Source organism: Scardinius erythrophthalmus (assembly GCF_964197995.2).
Source record: "Scardinius erythrophthalmus genome assembly, chromosome: 7".
Lineage (NCBI taxonomy): Eukaryota > Metazoa > Chordata > Actinopteri > Cypriniformes > Leuciscidae > Scardinius > Scardinius erythrophthalmus.
The window spans coordinates 15,455,041-15,461,057 of record NC_138227.1 but is presented as its reverse complement, the minus strand read 5'-3'; positions in this window follow the sequence as shown (position 1 = coordinate 15,461,057).

The window sequence follows — 6,017 nt, the reverse complement described above, 5'->3', positions numbered from 1 at the left end:
CCTCAGTGGTCTTTGTAGGGAGAACCCGACTGAAACGTTTCTCTTGTTGAATATGATAGCCTACTGTACAGGTAGACACGCCCCCTTTTTGCTTCTGTAAGAGGGCTCATTTGCAGGAAGTGTCACATCAACTCTTTGATTGCCTGTATTCAGTTTTGTGCTTACTTCTTATGGTGCTTCGTGAAACTTTATTTCCCTTTTTTTGTTTTTGATTGAACAGAACTAACCTTACATAATCAAGATATCTCACTCGTTCAGACCTGTCTGTCTCGTTTCAGATAATGTACATCTTTTTGTTCTTGATTCTTTTGCTGTTCATATTAACCAGCACTGAAAACTTAGAATGTAATACTGCATTATGCACTAATTTATGACTGTTTTAACATTAAACCTCATACTTAGAGCTTATTGGAAGCATATTTCAAATTGCATTTTTGTGCTTTTTAACTGCTTTTGAATTTGTGTTGTACATTGTTTAGAGATTATATTATCTGAATGATGTGTTCTGGGCAAACATGTTTTCCACCCCGATTACCCTACATGCAAATGTATAAGAGACTGTTCTTATGTTAAGAAAAAGATGATAAATTGACAGATTTATTTGATTGACTGATTCTTTTGTTAAGTAATCTCATTTATTTCAGGTATTATTCTTAAAACAGTATGGTGCTGTACCAAAGCCTTATGTACAATATTATTATGATGTATTGTTTGATTCTTCTGCCACTGCTAAGGAATTCTCCAACAAATTGCTACAACTCTGATTATAAAACAAGGTGCGGTGTGCCTCTATCTTCTCGTCTTTGATTAGTAGGCCTACTTCATGGTATTTTTCATGGGCATTCGGTGTCTCCACATACTCAGATGTTAAGATATGGTGCCTGGTGTGTCTTCATGCTGCTAGGAGTAAATGTTAAAGATGTTTCGTATCTGTACTACCAACTTCTGTAGTATGACATTGACCTCCACAATAACTCAGCTGGACACTTTGATTCAGAATCTTGATATTAAAAGGGAACAACCCTGCAGTAAGCAATGGCATTTTTAGAGAATAAAGGAAATCCCATTGTTATTTTTATTCTATTGTTTTAATTTTCTTTTCTTTTTTTTCTTCTTACATTTATTAATAAGTCTTGCTCTAGAATAAGACCCCAATCAAAAAGAATATGCTATCCTGACAAATGAATTGTCCTTCGAGAGTTACGTCAATAACAGATCTGGGAATGAAACGTATGGAGTGTTAAATATGTGTGTGTGTGAGTGTGCGCTTGTGCTGTCTTTAACAGCCCAACTGAAGTTATGTATTAGTGGAGCCGTTCAATTTGCATTGTTTACATCACCAGATGCCCAGATATGCACATTTTGGCCAGCTCTATTAGGTTGACATTTTTCAACGCTTTGGTCCATGTAATAACCCCGTAAAACTTTTTTGTATTTTGATATAATAAAAAAAAAATATAAGAGTGTGTTTTTATTTCTGCAAGAGTGATCTTTTGACTGTTAGTACCTGAAGTGACCACTAGAGGCCACTAATGCATAATGTTAAATCCGAATGGCTGATTTTAAAACTTATTCTACGTTAAGCAAAATCCCTTACAGGGAAGGTGTTTTTCTAAAGTCTGCCACAATGACTGATATTGCTGTCATATATAAAAATCATCCAGGTGTAAAGTCCTAAACCAGCTCAACTCCCTCTCACACACCTATTCATCTGAAGTGAGTGACTAACACATACACTGTGCCATGGCATAGGTCTCGTGGCCAACGCCTTGCCATTGGCCAGATGACTTAACAATTATCATGATGATGATGATGATTATGATTTCTCAAGAAGTTGTGACAGACTCTGCTCAGTTCTATTGTCTTGTGGCCATTTTTGCCTTAATGAACCAGTTCTGACCACATCTGACCATTCAGCATGTTATGTAGCTGGATAAAGTGTTTTTTAAATCTAAGAATCAAATTTGACCTGACATACAATATCTTTGTTTATATGATATTCCATGAAAAAAAGAAAATATTAAAGTGATAGTTCACCCAAAAATGAAAATCCAGTCATCATTTACTAATTTTCATTTTTGGGTGAACTATCCCTTTTAAGATTTAAAAAGACATGATGGCGAATAGATGTATGTAATTGTCTCTTAAAACACATGTCTAAAGTTGTATCCCAAAATTCTTTATTATTTATTTGAACTCAAATCACTATTTCATCAGTATTCAATGGGGGAGAAAATGATCATAATACACTTTAGGGCCAGAAAACAAAACATTTTTCCTAAGGGAAGACTTACTGTACCATATATTCATGAATTGCAGGTTTTACATGTTGTTCAAATCTCAGGTGGATGTTCTCAATACCGTGACAAACGGTTAAGTTTAGGTGAGTCCTAACTGATATCCACCTTGCTCATGGCCACGCCCCCAAACACGCGCACTCATTTTATCAGGTGGTGCGTGAGAAAGAACTTTTCATGTGTCCTTCCGAGCCCGAGCACATTCACTCACTCTCCCACAGATTCCACATTGATTCACACACGATGAAGGATGCTTTTGTTTGACCCCTTTTCACACGATTCACACTAAAGGATAGAGGGATTCAACTCTTGGATCTCATTTGGGGGAGTAACGCTGAAACAATCACAGACAGGTGAGTGACTCGAGTTGGTCTTTCCTCTTTGCTGGCGATTTAGGAAGCATCATCTGCACTTGTAAATATTATAAGACTAAGTATGTGTGTGTGTGTGTGTATATATATATATATATATATATATATATATATATATATATATATATATATATATATACACATACACATACATATACATTTTTGTGATATTGTATCCGTGCGTAAACATTGTGTCTAATATGCGCCGTGTTATATTCCTTAAAAACCTCCATTTTATTCACTTCCCCTGGTTGAGTACAAGCACCCTAAAACTGTTTAGTCCAGTGTTACGAAACATAGACACACACAACGAGCAAAGTCACATGATGTTGCCCATGACAACAGTGCGCAATTTATTACCAGCCAAAGCAATGTTTTAACCACTATACGGTCCATTTCCTCCTCAGCTCCTTAGTCACGTTAGAATAACACATACAGTACGTGCGCATATTATTTCCTGTCTGTAAACATTCCCCATCAGATATTCAGGATCCAAGACTGACCGATGCCTGAAGGATTTCAAGACAATCTGTCGCTTAGCAACCACATCAATGTACATCAGCTTTCACACAATCCCATGCTCAAGTTGTATTAAATCATGTTCAACTGCTCACTGAATTCTTGCTTCAAGCTAGTATTCAGTGAACAGTTGAATATGATTTGCTTCAGTTATATAATTTACACATGTTGCAATTTCACTTATATATAGCGTACATATTAGTGCTGTCAAATATAAAAGTTTGTGTTTATATAATATGTGTGTGTGTGGAAAAAAAATAAAAAATACATCAATAAATATAATAATATACACGTGAGGTTACACAAACGTTTATGTTTATATATTAGTGCTGTCAAATTGATTTAATCTACATGTATATATGTATATAGGCTATATGAAGAGTTCAGATGCAAAAGCCTCTAAGTGCCATCTGAAATTTTCTTATAGATGATCATTTTTATCAAGCTCGTTTAAGTTCAGTAATTTCACTTAAATGGCAATTAATAGGTAATTTTCATTGCCATTAAAGTGAAATGACTGAACTTAAATATATGAGCTTCATAAAAATGATCATTCTAGAAGAAAATTTCAGATGGCACTTAGAGGCTTTTGCATCTGAACTCTTCATATATATATATATATATATATATATATATATATATATATATATATATATATATATATATATATATATATATATATATATATATATATATATATATATATATATATATACTATAATTTAAAAATATTTTAGTATTTGGAATGTCACTCCTTTGCTTTTTAATATCCTAATATATTTATATAACCTAAAAATCGAATCTCTAGGCTAATAGATTTTAAATCTCAGATTTTTTAACGTAGTCTCGGACATTTGGACCCCTTTGTATTCTGTTGCATATCAAAGCAGATAGACCATAAAACACATACTCTAATAACCTAAGCTTACTGTTCAAAATAATGAAATAATCATTATTTGAGTGTCCATACAGGCAGTGTGAATGGGTTTGGATTAATCACCGTGTGCTACTGTGTGCTTATGAAGGTGAAGTTAACCCTCTCAGGTGCCTGCATACACATATGGAGCTGTCTTTCCTGTCAGGGAAGGTTCATTCTGCTGAGTTAACATATAGGCTCTCCCTGTCAGCACTTTTGACAGTAGGGCCTGAGTGTGAGAGGAATATTTTGTCGTTTTCTTATCTTGGTACTCTATCAGATCATAAATTATGTGCATGTCAGGAGGTTTCTCTCTTTGAAGTGGTTCAACTGTCACCGTGGGTGTGGCTCAATATCCCAGCATTCCTTTTGTTTACTTCACACTTGAATTATTGATGGAGTAGCGTATTGCAACCTTGCTTATATAAGTCTTGTGTGAATCCTATTCATCACGGTCATGCATCACTAAACATGGCACAAACAGTCCTTGTTATTGATTTTCTTTAGGTTCATTTAGATTCAAGGTCCACAGTCACCAACTGATTTTTGCTTGAACTCAAATTCAATTTAGTGCATTCATTATCTGTTTGACTATATAGACTATATATATATATATATATATATATATATATATATATATATATTTTAAAACCAGTTTACCTGGGAAATTTTTTAGAATGTCTATCAAAAATTAAACAGCAAAATACTATTGTTGTTATTGTAATGTTGTAAGAAGCCATCCATCCATCCATCCATCCAATAAATATATCCTTTCATGCATCCAATTAATATATCCATCCATCCATCCATCCATCCATCCATCCATCCATCCAATAAATATATCCTTTCATGCATCCATCCATCCATCCATCCATCCATCCATCCATCCATCCATCCATCCATCCATCCATCCAATAAATATATCCTTTCATGCATCCAATTAATATATCCATCCATCCATCCATCCATCCATCCATCCAATAAATATATCCTTTCATGCATCCATCGATCCATCCATCCATCCATCCATCCATCCATCCATCCAATAAATATATCCTTTCATGCATCCATCCATCCATCCATCCATCCATCCATCCATCCATCCATCCATCCATCCATCCATCCAATAAATATATCCTTTCATGCATCCAATTAATATATCCATCCATCGATCCATCCATCCACCCATCCAATAAATATATCCTTTCATGCATCCAATTAATATATCCATCCATCCATCCATCCATCCATCCATCCATCCATCCATCCATCCATCCATCCATCCATCCATCCATCCATCCATCCATCCATCCATCCATCCATCCATCCATCCATCCATCCATCCATCCATCCATCCATCCATCCATCCATCCATCCATCCATCCATCCATCCATCCATCCAATTAATATATCCATCCATCCATCCATCCATCCATCCAATTAATATATCCATCCATCCATCCATCCAATAAATATATCCATCCATCCATCCATCCATCCATCCATCCATCCATCCATCCATCCATCCATCCATCCATCCATCCATCCATCCATCCATCCATCCATCCATCCATCCATCCATCCATCCATCCATCCATCCATCCATCCATCCATCCATCCATCCATCCATCCATCCATCCATCCATCCATCCATCCATCCATCCATCCATCCATCCATCCATATATATCCTTTAATGCATCCATCCATCCATCCATCCATCTATGTATTTATTTATTTGTTTATTGCAATGAATATAGCCTTTGATGCTTGTATGGCATTACAAATTAAGTCAATAAATCCACAATGTACTTGCATGCAAAACACACGTGCATGCCACAGGCCTTCATCCATCCATCCATCCATCCATCTATGTATTTATTTATTTGTTTATTGCAATGAATATAGCCTTTGAT